General features: G+C 41.3%; 1 protein-coding gene across 31 annotated transcripts in view; it reads left to right on the top strand.

The window, feature by feature from the left end:
* ZBTB20 (zinc finger and BTB domain containing 20) overlaps positions 1-14,545 on the top strand; it is a 478,527-nt gene that overhangs the window by 411,216 nt on the left and 52,766 nt on the right. For 29 of the 31 annotated variants that reach the window (XM_040570873.1, XM_040570925.1, XM_040570916.1 and 26 more), the window contains one exon: positions 8,809-8,905. The gene's annotated coding sequence lies outside the window, so the exon portion shown is untranslated. Of the gene's footprint in view, positions 1-8,808; positions 8,906-9,343; positions 9,421-14,545 lie in introns of those variants that run through there. The other 2 variants (XR_005823591.1, XM_040571049.1) reach the window with 2 other exon arrangements.

The following is a 14,545-nucleotide window of genomic DNA, read 5'->3' as shown; positions in this document are numbered from 1 at the left end:
AATAAAAGGTGGGGAAGTTGTTATTAGGTTCCCACAAGTCACTGCCATTCCTTACCACGTCTCCTCTTGGAAGACTGGTTATCCTGCAAAATTTCATTTCAGCAACATCTAAATCATTCTGTGTAGTAACTTCTGCTGTCAAGGAAGAAGATGCTGAAGATTTGGAAATGGTCTTTTTAGCACTCAGGAGACAGCCCTCCTACGTTAGCATAACTTATCCAGCAACAGAGCCAACTGCCTTCAGTTTCATTCAAGAAAGTTTTGAAATGACCAGAGAAATAGCCTCAGAGAGGCTCAGTGGAGAGCTGAATTTCAATAAATCCCAAGAGTTTATAATTTGTTAATACTGGAATAAGAATAACAATAATTATAGCTGTTATTTTCCTTACCGCATGATGCTGTATATACTGTGCAGAGTAGAAATCACTTCAGCTACTATTAATTTTAGTAACCATTCTCTATCAGCCGCACTGCATGAAGTTTAAGGAGAGAAGTGAAAAATAACTCAGAGTGCTTTAGAAATGGTATTTAGTCATATCCTGACTCTGACCTTTTCTAGCACAGGGTATTTAAAACCCAGTCCTGAATAACACAGTTGTCACTGACATCTTTACATTTGAGATATACATAAGAAAAATCCTGTTTTGATGCTGACGATACATAACTTTAAAATAATAATAATTACTATTATCATCACAAATATACCTCACACCTCAGGACACGCTGCTGTCAGTGACTTGACATTTCAAATGATAAGCTTCACAAATGTGCGTAGCCATCTAGCCATCAGATTTGATTGAACAATGTTTTAGAATAATTCACAGGTTCATCTAGAACTTTTTTTTCATTGTGTTTTGGCACTGAAGCATGAAACAGGAAATCTACAGTGGGCTTCTCTTTACATGTGAGGAAGCAAACGCTTTGATCAGTTCTACATACTCCAAGGCTGCAGTCAGTTATTCCTCAATGGATAATGAAACTAAAGCCCAGAGTGACTCTGTTTCTCTGTGGATCGTGTGTGATATTTTATATATAGTTTTTGACATAAATCAAACAAGCTTTCATTTGTACAATTTGAGGCCAGAGGCAGCAAGCACACAGGAAGAACAGTATGCATATTTAGAAAAACACGTTTGTGGTTCTTTTTACCTAGTCTTTTCATTGTGTTGGTTACTGACTCTTTAATGATTGACTTGCAAGGGAAATCTTCAGAGACAGGAGACAGTCATCCAAAACAACAACAACGAAATTCTAAATCATTTGAGTATTTTTCCTGACTGTCAGTAACATCGTTGTTTAGCTCAGCATTTGGGCAGTGGTGCTATGAATCTTAAAACCTAAGGAAAAAGCTCCTTGTCTCAGACCTTGCCCCTCAGAATGTACACAGACATGATCTTTAATATAAATCTTCCTCTAGTAGAGGCATCAGTGAATTAGGTAGCAAGTTTCTTCTGCTCCTTCTAAAACAAGTTTCGTAACAGAGAATTCCCCTAAGATGATGTTTTTGTGTTGTTTTTTTGTGGGGTGGAGGAAGCAGGAAGGGATACTTGATTTTTCTGTTTATCAGTTTGACAACTTGGCTCTTGCTGCTTGAGAAAACCAGATGTATGAATAAAAGTTTCATTTACTAGTCTATCTTGGTTCTGTTTCTGTGTGTGTGTTTGTGCTTGTTTGTGGTTTGGTTTTTTTTTGTGACAAATGGATCAAATTGTTTTGTTCTGGGACAAATAGATCAAATCCATCAAAATTTATATCTGGTGGTATTCCTTTGGCTTACGTGGAATTATACCATAAATGAAGGTAGATAGTGTCTCATAGTGTCTTCTAAATAACAAACCTTGAAGAAGCAGAATCTGATTTCTAAGATTTTTATCAGTTACCATTTTGTAGCACCTACCATAATTATGTCACTGCAGTTCAGATTTGTGATTGATGAGAAGTACAAATGTGATGGCCAGACATTGGATACATCCAATGCTGTAGCATTGGGACTATGAGGGAGGGGGATTATGGTAGAACCGGTACCGGTAGTATGAATAGTGTAACTCAACTGCGATACGTGTTGTGATGATACAGTCCCTGCAACTTGGTAAAAGTACATTATCAATTTGCAATCCTGCTTGCTGAAACACAGAGATATGTATTTCTTGCAGACGTTCAGTTCGCCAACATCTACTGGAGTAAGGGTTTCAGGGTTTATGCTAAAGTATTTGCAAGGACAGCAGTCAATCAAACCACAGCAGTGTGTAATGGAGGAGGAAAAAACTCAGCTCATTCTCTTCATATGCTTTCATTGTTTTTGTTCTTCCTGAAAAATAATGTCCTTTCAGATTTCGTTTGACATCTCCATGATGTTGAACAGATTCGGAGAAATCACCAATATTTTGACAGGGTTCCTTGGCAATGAAATGTTCATGAAGCTCATCTGTCATGAGCTAATCTGGCTCATCTAGCCAAAGCAGTAGCTTAGGCAGATATATTGCTGTAACAATTTAATTTCTACACATTTTCTTCGTCTCTGGTGATTGCAGTGATGGCAACTCATACTTCAGTGGCAGAAACATTGGTGATAACTGCAGCACAACTACACCTTTGGTTTTTTGTGAGAACTTTGCTTAGGAGAGCAAGTAAGGGTCATGTTGTCCAAGTGCCTTTTTCTTGGTAACAAGGCAATATTCTGATTGTGCTGGCCCTCTTCAGTGTTCATGGCTTCAAAACCACTCACCTTGTTCCCCTCCCATCAACCTTTTGAGTTTCATACTATAGTCCTGATGCATTGTAACTTACTGCATCAGCACATGAATGCATGGGGCTTCTTATATCCTCAAACTGCTTCTATTAATAGCAGGTATCTGTAGAAAATGAGCATTTAAAACACAACAACACTAGCAGTATACAAGCATGACCCAGAAATCAGTCTGTTCCCTGGAAGGTTCCTGTAGGTACAGTTCCACTGAGCGTAGATTTGCCCTGTATTTGAAAACAGCACCAATAAATTCATGACCTTACATATTTCCCTCAGTCATGCCCTACTTTAGTGCATTGCTTTGAAAAGTATGTGGTTTCATTGAGAAATGACTGTGATGGTTCCATTGTAGGAATGCAGAGAATTCTGTGTTAGGAACAACAATGTTTTGCCAGAATAATTTAAAAATAGTAACTGTGTATATAATCGTACAGAAATATATCATTGCCATGTAAGTGTATATCTATCTATATGTACAGTACCGTTTTTTCTCTACCACTTGTGAAAGACAACTCATAGTCTGACACACTGTCATGGTTCAGTCTGGCACTGTAGTTTTTGTGTTCATTTGAATGTCTGGCTGAATGTTACATCAGGCCTTTCAATGATCTGCTTCTGCTCTGATTAAGCCTACCGTCTACTGACATTTAGTCGCCTCTTTGAGGTTCCAGCTATCTTCACCATTTCAAATCAAGAGTGCAAACTCCCAACAGATGTCTAACATCGTTTTACTAAGTAGCACCTCATAGCTTTCTTAAGTCGTTTTTTTCCTTTCAGAGCCATGTTTTTTTTTTTTTTTTTGTTTGTTTGTTTGTTTTGCCAGGGGGGTCTGGAGGACCTCTCCATAAATATCCAAGCAGAAACGCTGTGTAAATGTGCCTGCTCTAAGCTTGAATTTCCAACATCTCCTCTGTATCTCCAGCTTCCTCTTGTGCCTGCCAGAGCTCTGCCATCTCCCCTGATTTTTCTCAGGACCAAACCCAAAGAGTAGCTGGGCTGGACTTCCTCCTCTCTTGGTCCTTTACAATGAGGGGGAAGGTGCACCCCTTGACTTTATTGTCTACCCACAGCAAGGTTTAGCCAAGAGACTGACCTACACTCTGCTTAGGTGCTATCTAACCTACTTCTCTGCAAAGTAGGTTGGGCTTATGCTCTGGTTGGGCTTCTGTACCCGACATACTAAGCACAATGAGATCTTCATTAGTGGAAAATAAGCAGCACCTCAATATATATGTTAAATGAGAGAGAACATTTCCAAAAGTTCATGGTTGAGGCCTTGTACCACTGCCTAGGGCAGGAGGGGGTGTTCAGCATGGGGAGCAGAGGGGAAGGTTGGTAGAAGAGTTGTCCTTTTGGACCTTAGCTCTTAAATATAGTTAGCTGTTGCATTAAGAATACCACTTGCAAAATAGAAAGAAATATCAGAAGAATCATCAGATGAAAGTGATCCCTAGAAAATGCCCATTCCAAGTGCCAAATTCAAAGTGAAGAAAAGAACTGCCTGTTAAGAGAAGTGAAATTTTATACTCTCAGATAAAAGGGAGTGAGAGACAGGAAAAAGAAGCAGATACAGACAAGTCATAGAGGGTGTGTGAGACAAACACTGTGAACATGATGTAGACATTACTACAAACTGCATTGCTATTCCAGATTTTAGTAAGAACCCCTGGGACTTCAGGGAGAGGTTTTTTTCTCTAGTATTTTTGCAAAGATGTCCTTATGGGAAATTGGCCTTTACTAGGCTAGAGCAGTCCAGTCTCTTTAAACAGGCTTTCTGCAAATGTCTAATCCATTAACAAATTAATTTCTGAATTTCAGGCCCACTTACAGATAGCGGACATACGGTTTTCCCAGTAGAGTACAGAAATGAGCAGTTTCTTCTCACAGATGAAGGCCTGACTGTTGAGAAAAATTAATGCTGTGGCCTTCTGATAGTGTGCCCTGTGCTGGTAAATTTTTCTGTTTTCTATGGCACAAGTTCTGGTCTCTGTTGGAAAGGTGTCGTGTATATAATAGTGCATCTTGATCTCTGCTTAAGACATTGTGGTCGGATACCTACCTCTGCAGGTAGCTTACGTCCTAACCTTGTTCACTTAACATAAATGCCACAGCCTGCCCTAGTCAGAGGATGTGCTTTCTTTTGAAAAGGAAACAGTAAAGTGCATCTGGAATCACCCACTTCATGCAAGAAGTTGGCTCCTGAGTCACGTTTGTTGATGGCTAATACCACTGCTCTCATCTTTCCCTTCTCATTGCTGCTTTAAAAATTTCACCCAAAATGCTACTCCTGCAGAGAAAAAGTGAGCAAAAAAGAATTGCATTTAACCTAGACAGCTCAGTCTGAAAATATATCTATGATTGTGAAAGCGTCATTTAAAACTGACCCCACCGTACTCAAGAGACCTGTACAATATGTGGATTAAGATCAGACGTGCTTACTTCTGTGGCACTAGCGAGTTCTTATTTTCCATTGCCTCATGATAGATGGTGCTGTGCCAGCGCAGCAAATAATAATCAGAAATAAGCTCACAAGAAGCTCATCTTTTAATTTTTTCATTACTAGGGATCACACAGAAGGCAGAAAGGAGCAGACTTCTGAAGATATGAGGGGAAAAAAGCATTGCAGGGATAAAATAAACAGCAATTAACTAAAAAAAAATTGAGCCCCCTTGATCAGGAGTCACTAAAAGAAAGTAACAGAAAACTGTGGTACCAGGTTTCAAGCTCATGCACAAAGAGAAAGAGCTATTCTGCTGGTTGTGTCTTGCAGGTCGAACGTGTGGGTGCCCCTAACAAAGAGGGAATACTGAAAGGGTCCGGTGATGTCTCTGAGCAGAAAGAAGTGTAATTAGGGGCAGAGACAGAAATGTCCCACAGGGAACAAACTTAGAAAAAGCAAATTTCAGGACTGAGCACCAACAGGAAATGGATGTTTATAGTATTTAAGCCCTCTATAAAGGAAATATTGTGGCGGTGTGTTGCGTAAAGATCAGAGTCAGGCCAATGCTTGCTTATGTGTGTTTTAAGTAATAGGATATGACAGACCACATCAGATCAATGGTGCTGATTAATGAACGGCTCCGGAAAGGTGGCAAATGAGATGAAAGGGTCAAGACACAAATTTCAGGAGGGAGGAGGAGGAGGGCCAGTGCATCAGAATATGGAGTTATGGTTTGGGAGCCCATTAATCATCAGCATTATTATGTAAAGTACCACATTTTCTGCTGACTTTATGCCCACTGTGTCTCCACTGAAGCCACTATAGAAATTGACCTGAAGTGTACATCCTAAATCAAAATCTGTAGTACATCACTGCTATCATAAAACAGACCTTCCTTAATAAAAGCAGTAATACAATTAATGTTTCTTACACCCTCTAAATTACCAGATAAAGCTTGAGAAGAGCAAGGTGGAATAAATGTGAGGTTGTACAAAATGCCCGAGTTAGTATCGTTAGTGGAAATATTTAAGTAATAGCAGTCTGCATTTCTGGAATCCATTCATCCAGAAAGCTTATCCTCCAAGATCGTAATTAAGAACACAGTACCTCGTGGAGCAGGGATGTTAATGTTTTCCTTTTCTGAACAGAGGAGCCCAGGTAGATAGGGGAAAATTGACTTAACCCAGTGCCACACATCCCATTCCTCTGCTGTCCTGCATGTCTCTCTTTTTGCCCAATCTTCTCGTGGTCAAAAATCATTTTCCTCTATTTTTTCTCTAGCTAGATAAAAACTTTTAGGAATTTTTGGGGTGTTTCCTTCTCTGTGGTGCTCTGCATGTCTTCTGAAGTACCATCAGCTTTGTTGATGTTTTGTACTTAAAACGTACCTGCCAACTGTTGATGATCTCAGTGCTTTACGTGCATCACACTGGAGGAAAAGAGAGGTATCTTCCAAAGCCCTAGCAAAAAAGATGGAGAAAAATGGAAATATTCTAAGCGCAGATTTCCACGGGGGTTTTAGTGCACAGATTTTGTGGAAGACTTTGAACAGCCCATCTCTAACAACTTGTTTCCCTGACCTTTGATGTGAAGCCAGATTGAGTGCTAGGCAGCGCTATGACAGAGAGCCACTTGGATTGGAATCCCAGAGATTGGAAGAGCAATAAATGACACACACAAAGAGAGAGGTGACAAAATATGCAGGATTAGTACATTCAGTTCTTAGACTTCTCTTGTGTGAAATTAGGAGTGAAGTGAGCAGGAGTTTTGCCGAAGTAAAGACTAAAGACCCGATCCTGTGATTTTCTGCTTCTGGTACAAGTTAAAAATGCATGTCGACTGAAGTACTGGGCACTCTTCAAGGCATGCAGGATGCATGCCTGAAAAAGATGAGGAACAGCCAGACAAAAGGCAGATGTGTTCAAAGTGGATACAAGAAGGGAGGTCAGCATTAACAGAATAGGTGGGGTGTGCACAGAAGTGGAAAGGAGAGTTTGAAAGTAAGCCATACTGAGTGTTAGCAAGGACTTCAGTCTGCGGAATCGCTGGGCATTATTGCACTTCTGAAATTCAACCCTTCGTACTGGTCAAAGGTGTCACTGTTCTGTGGAGTTCTTTTGAGCTAACCTGATGCTGGCATATGATTCCACTCCAAACTCCAATGAAAGTCAGAGGTTCGGGCTGAGTTGAGGATTTTTTTCTTTCTGTTTAAATTTTCGCAATCTGCAATTCAAAGCAGACCTCAAGAAGGGAGAGCCCACAAAAACTGGAATCAAAGAAGATGGTTTTTGAGCCCCTGTGAAGTGTAGTTGATGGGTTTTGTGTAGCCTGTTAAAATGAGTATGTAGCATATATCCCAGTCTCCAGTAAGCGTCATCATTACAAAATGTGTAAATTGAACATAAAACTGAATGTATATTTTGTGAAGTACATTATTCCAGTGTCATCTAAAATCCTTCATTGTGTCTGCTGGCACTCATTCCAGTGTTCCTGCTGCACTAACAGTGGGGTTTTCTTTATTGTGTTGCATTTACAGACATAAATTCCAACTTGCACAGTGACATTAACTACCTGTGAAATAACAATTACATCTCTTATCATTTTTTGTTCACCTCCTTGATTTCTTTGATAAAGCAAATATTTGCTTTTCTTGTCTGATCAGAGCAGACAAAATTATTTATTCATGGAAACAGCACCATTGGCTTCACTGTGGGTAGGACTGAATATGCTGATGTCCCAGGAGTTCTTTGCATAAGTGAAGTAAGCAGGATTTAATTCTGTCTCTGGATGTTAACTTCAGACACATTTCCAACATCCACAACGAGCCACCCAAAGATCATAAGAAGTTAGCAAAGGAGGAGTTCTGTTAGTCTAGCGAAGGATTCAAGTCCCCCAAAAATGTAAATACTCCCAAAAACTTAGGTCTGGGTGGTGAAATCACCCTCTAATAAACACTGCAGCTGAGGTTTCTCTTTAGATCCATTTCTGTGTTAGTCCATTGAGTCCAACTCCCTCTTGAGCTTGGGACGTTTCAGACATAAAGCTGCTGCTGAGCTGACTTTTTCCTGAAGGGCTGACAATAGGCTGTTTCACTGGCCTCACTGCAGTCGACCTGGTGGCCGATGGGAGATAAGTGGGGTTTCTGCTTTGATGTGAGCCATCATTTTTGTGATGCAAAGACAGCAAAAGAAGCGAAGGAGTTTTTTTCCTTCCTTTTCCTGCCTTTTAGTTCTAAGGAAGTGTTTCTTGCTGCTCTGAACAGGACTAGCCTTGTTGTTCTGATGAGATGCATTTTGGTGCCAAGTTTGTGCTAGCTCTCCATCACTTCTCCGTGCTCATGCCGTCAGAGTGAGCAACTTCTCAGAATGAATCCTACTGATAGCCTTTTGCTGGCTCATCCTCTCTGTCCCAAGTTCACCAGAATAGGTTGCATGGGTAGCCTGTGGTAGCTGGGGACCGATTCTGTTGTCATTTACAGATGGGGCTGGAGAGGTTGAACCAGGCTCCAGCCAGCTGTACTGACAGAGGAGAATGCCAGTTAGCATTGCAGCAAGTTTTCTTGCTCTCGGTAAATAATTATTATTTCCCCCCTGACCTTTCCTTTTGGTTCTTTCTGGTACAGACACAGCCTTTCTCTGTTCCCTGCCCCAATGAACGTCTGCACTAGGTCCAAGGCTTGGAGTAATTTACCTGAAGAGTGATACCATTTGGAAACCACTGTAAGTATATTTTATCTCTTATAAAAGAGTGCTTGTTTCAGAAAAAAAAAGGACATTTAAAAAACAAAAACAAACTGCAGCACCTGTGAGCATTACTGACGAGTGTAAGCTAAGTTTTGCTTTTGAAATTTACAAGGAAATATGTGGGCAAAAAAATATGTCAATAAAAAGCTGTTAAATATTTAAGTCGTAGCCTCACAGCATAGTTCAGCAATGGCTGGTTTGATGTGCTTGTGTCTTTTCGTTTGGCAGGTTCTCCCTGCTCCCTGCTCTAGTTCGTGCTGTTGTAGTCGATTCATCCATGTTTGTCTTCAGAGTGTTTATCTTCTTTTTTATTCTTATTACTTTTTAATGAGACACCTTTCCTCTCGCTGGTGTTTCATGCAATGCAGATTGAATTTACTGCAAGTCCTTAAAGGTTTAATCTGTTCTTTCCAGGCCTCAAGTCATCTCTAATTTGGACAGAAGTTACTTTAGGCCATTACAATTTGGTAAATTTGGCTGGATTACATAGGTAAAGTTGCCTGAGATTCGAAGACAATTTTGACTTTGCATCGTGGTTTCATTATGCTCTGAAACGATCAATTGTGTGTTATTTGCACCGCTTTTTTTTCCCCTGTAGATCTCATAGTTTTGATTTGTTATGATCAATTCTCAGCGCTTGCCAGTATTGTGGCAGTGTTGCTGTAGCCAAGATGCTCTGAGGTTGTAACCGAGGCAAGTTTTGTAGGCAGGGAGTAACTTTTATGAGGTTTGTGGTTTAGATGGAAAAAATGGACAAATTTGGGGGCATATCAGCCCCACTTCAGGTCTGAAATAGACCCAGCAAATTTCAATCTAAGTTGAACTTAATCTCTGAGTTTAACTTGATTATGTTAATCAGTCTCCTATAAGGGATTTTTGAGTTTATTTTACTTTTCTGCGTTGATTAAATTTTCCAGGCTTTTATTACACAAGAACATTGCGCCTCTCTTGTCAGCTCTCCATGCCTCCCATTCTTGTTCTGCAGTATTCTGCTGGGATTTCTCTTTCATATTACATTTATGGCGATGTTTTCAGGAGTTTGTGTTTTCTATTGTATGATACAAACTTGCAATCAGAGATTTTAAACAAACTGCCACTCATGTAGCTGTAACAGCATGAAGATCAATGTGGCTGCAAAATCATCAGAGAAGCTGTGTGAATATTCAGGCAGTCAGCCTGTGCAGGACTTCTTACTACTGAAGCAACACTTCTGGCAGGAAAACTGGAATGGCTTAGGTTTTTTTTAAAGCAAGCTTGTCTCAGGAAGCTTCACCTGTGGCTCCAGTGTTCAGTGTGCCCTGAATTTTGAGGTGAGGGCTTTGGGCAGATTTAAGTGCTTTTTGCTCTTGTGTTTTGTTTGGTTTTGTTTGTTGTCGTTTGTTTGCTGTGTTTTGTGTGGGTTTTTTTTATTCAGTGATTATACTCATCTCTCTCTTTCACTTTGTCAGTTTCTAAATATGTATTGTCAATGTCACGTCTGGAAGAGACACAACACTGGCAGTGATAAGCTCTGATATCAGGAGCTGTGTTAGTCGCATACAGGCAGAGGAAGAATGTGCAGCACAGCACTGAGAAAAAATACTGCTTAAAACCAGACGTGAATTGTTTTCACACCCTTATATTTTTAAGGTCCAAAAAGCCTTTTTTTAAAAAAAATTATATGCAGTCTATTACTAAGGTTAGTCTATTACTAAGGTTACAGACAAACTGTACACTCGTGAGTTAAGTACAGTGCTTGGACACTACAGGCAACCAGAGGGCAGTTACTAGAAGGTGATGCAGTATCTGCTAGGAAGAGAAATAATACCTGGAACATGGATGGGCAAACTCAACCAGCATCAGCACTCCTAATATCAGCAACCTGTGACATGTTCCCTCCATGCTGCTTAGTATGCAATGAACAAAGGTCTGGTTGGTGACCCAGCCCTCCCTGTATTCAGAGGCTGAAAACTGCCTCGTTATTGTTCATTATGTAGTATTATTCTCATACGGTCACAGTATCATAGCCTCCCCTGAGAGCCAGGATACTACGGTGGGTTCTGCACAGCTACACAGGATCCAAGACCTGAGCTGATTTGTTCGTTGCTGACTTGGTCTCTCCACAGGATAAAGAGCTGCTCCTTCCATAAGGGTAGGTTCGAGCATTAGTGGTAGCCGCCCTGTGAAAAGCAGTTGAAGCTCAACAACATACATTACCTGTTTTTGACAGAGACCTGATTTGGGGGGGGTTCAGCTGGAAGAACTTGCTAACCCATCAAGGGGAAATTCATTCCAAACTCAAGCATTGGCTGCAGGGGAGATGTATGCAAAGAAATCATGTGGAGAGCAAGTGGAGGACTGGGGGCAAGAAGGCCAAATGCATTAGTGGCAGCAAGAAGGGGTAAGGGTAGCAGGAGTTTGAAAGGCTCAGTGGTAGGAATTAGTTTCTAGATAGTTTTGAGCTTAGGACATCCAAGAGATTACCTGTTCTGTCTTCCACATAAATAGAACGGGGCCTATCCTACTTTGCATGCAGTGCAATCACTGCAGTAGCTGCAATATTGTGAGTTGTCCACCATCTGAGACCTTAGCGTGTGATACTGTAGCATTGAGGTAGATGGAAAGGAGGGAATGCCTCACTGCATTGAAGATAGTGACAGAGGAGTTTCAGGAAACAGAAAGAAAAAGCTGGTAGGGATTGTAGGTCCTGTTTTACACAAGAGCTGAAAAGCACTAATACACACGGTTCTGTTCAGGGATGACGATGTAGTTAGGCTGCTATTAGGTGTTGGAGAGTGTGCAGTCAAGAAAGAAAACGTATTTTAAGTGGTGTAAATGAACATAATGAGAAGTAACACAATAAACACAAAGGAATGCTGAAAATGAATGCCAACAAATAAACATATCTGGACATAGGACACATCATTTAAAAAGATGAGTAAGTAGGATGTTTAGAACTCAACTGGATACATTTCTTTTAGATCAGTAGTAAGTATGAATTCTGTAGTGACCCTCAAGACTCAGATTAGCTTGGAAAAGCCAGTGTCTTTTCTGTCCCCAACTTCTGTGAGTCTGTCCATCAGGTTCATACAAAGAAGTACCTTCTCTTTGCTATATTGGCCTTCTGCTGACCTTCACAAGAAGCAAAGATGATAAGGATAGCCCTCTCATAGTTTTAAGAGTGAGTGCAGTATTTGGAAGGGCTTGTGCAGGTGAGTGTGGAGAAGGAGCTCAGAGAGATAACTGGGTATCAGACTGGACCCACGTGCTCCAAGGGCAAATTCCCAAGTCTTTTGCAAATATCTTGCAACTTTCATTGACTGTAGCAACAATAGCAAACTTCTTGTTTCCATGGTTAGTCTGTAGAGGAGAATGTACTCACTTGAACTAAAGTAACAAGGTAGACTGACCTCCACAATTGAAATAATCAGACCAGGTTTGCAGTCAATGAAGTCCAGGGATTGTACATAAGTAGCTATACTTTGGGAAGGCTCCACAATCAATATTTATTACTTGCTTCATTTTCACTCTCACCCCTGTGCTTTTTCTCCTCTCCGCTCCGCTCCACCCCCCTCCCCTCCCCTCCCCTCCCCTCCCCTCCCCTCCCCTCCCCTCCCCTCCCCTCTCCCCTCCCCTCCCCTCCTCTCCTCTCCTCTCCTCTCCTCTCCTCTCCTCTCCTCTCCTCTCCTCTCCTCTCCTCTCCTCTCCTCTCCTCTCCTCTCCTCTCCTCTCCTCTCCTCTCCTCTCCTCTCCTCTCCTCTTTCTCCTTTTTCTTTTCTTTGACATAGCCAAGACCAGTCATACTCTTCCACAGTTAGTGTCCCATTTTACCTTCTGGAACACAGAGATTTATTAGAGAGCACACTGATGGAAGTGTTCATAGAAGAACTATGCAATCAGAGAAGAAATTAGGTTGGAAGGGTCCTCTGGAGGTCTCTAGTCCAATTCCCCACTCAGAGCAGGGCTGACTTCCAAGCTGGATCAGGTTACTCAGGGCCTTGTTCAATTAAGTTTTGAAAATCTCCAAGGATGGAGATGCCATAACCTGTCTTGTCAGTCTGATCCAGTGCTTAACAACTCTCCTTGTGAAGAATATAGCAATAAGATAGCAATATAAGTAGACCATGTAAGTGAATGTATGAATATTTAAGTAGAATATATAGGTGGAGATCATAGCAATAGGAGGTTTTCATATGGGAGATAGAGTAGAACAAAAAGATAGCAATATACTTAGAGAAATAGGAGCGTGTTTCTGGTTTTGCCCATTTTCCGTAACTGACAACAGCAGTCTGATGTTGCAGACTGGAGAAGAAGAACCTTGTTTGAGTTTCTTCATAGGTTGTTTCCCTTCCTCAGACTTCCCTACGTGGAAGTTTGCGTTCCTTTCAGGTAATACTGAGGTACAGGGCATGTCCAAACACCGTAAGAGAAATGGAGAGCTGCTGTGGAAAGGTATTGCCTTTAGTGCCAGTCAGTACCATTGCTTCTCTTCCCATCCAGGCGAGGACAAGTCTCGTGGAAAAGTGCTGATGCAAAAGCATCTCAATAACACAGTGTCAGCCTGCAGAACAAGGTAGAAAATACATAAGTTTGGAAAGGAAGAGTCAGGGGATGATGTGCACAGCCTCACTGGTGTCACTACCTATACTTCAAGTATTTCCAACCTATCCCTCTAATGAGTTTTAGGAGGTAGACACAGGATCAGCCTGATCACAATGAAGTAAAGCTCAGCTTTGGTCCGTGCTAACAAAACACTGTGGATGTGATAGCAACCAACAGGCAGTGCTTGCTCAGACTGAGCCCCTACCCTGCAAATAACAGTACTGTCCTGCCCAGGGAAAGCAGCTCTGTGTGTGGACAGAGCTGGAGTCAGAGGCCATACTCCTGAGCGTTCAACTTCAGCTAACTCTGGGCTGAAATATGGGAGCTCAGCTTCCAGACACAACCAGAGTCTAACTGACTATGTATATCGTTTGCTGCCTGGACAAAAGCCATGCTATTTGAAAGCTTCTTGGGTAGCAATGCTGTAAAAAAAACACTGATTTATACACACTGCAGTATCCAGCACATGCTGGGTGCACATGGAAAAGTCACGGGGTCAGGACATGCGACGTGTGAGGGCATACAATGGAAGTTACCAGAGTTGGTATGCCAAGGAGCTACACAGACTGCTATGAACAAAACATATGCAGTCTGTGCACTTTAAATTATACATGCTCACGTGCAAGCTATACATCTCATGTATCCTCATCTATGTAGCAAGACATGGATCGTGGTGACAGGATGGGGAACAGACTGAGGGATGCCAGAGCTTGTAGTGATGAGATGCTCTGTTTACTCTTCAGGAAAAATATGTTTTTAAATACTTTGATTTTCCGTCTGTTTAAGATAGAGTTCATTGGTTCAGCCCTTACCTATACCTTTACAACTTTAAGTAAGGTCCATTTTGTCATCTCCTATTTGTTTTAACTTAAATCTGATCAGACTTTGGCCTGGGTTATTTTGAGCATATTGATTATATATGTGGAGAAAGCAGCAGGCTGTGTCCTCAGTCCATGCCTCAGTGTGTCTGCTGTGGGGATTTTTAACCCCAGTAATCCAAAACAAACACATTTGGGATACCAGCACTCTTGGGGT

The sequence above is a fragment of the Cygnus olor genome, chromosome 1 (assembly GCF_009769625.2).
Source record: "Cygnus olor isolate bCygOlo1 chromosome 1, bCygOlo1.pri.v2, whole genome shotgun sequence".
In the NCBI taxonomy this organism is placed as follows: Eukaryota; Metazoa; Chordata; class Aves; order Anseriformes; family Anatidae; genus Cygnus; species Cygnus olor.
The sequence above is the reverse complement of the archived record's forward strand: the minus strand, read 5'-3'. Positions and strand labels throughout refer to the sequence as shown.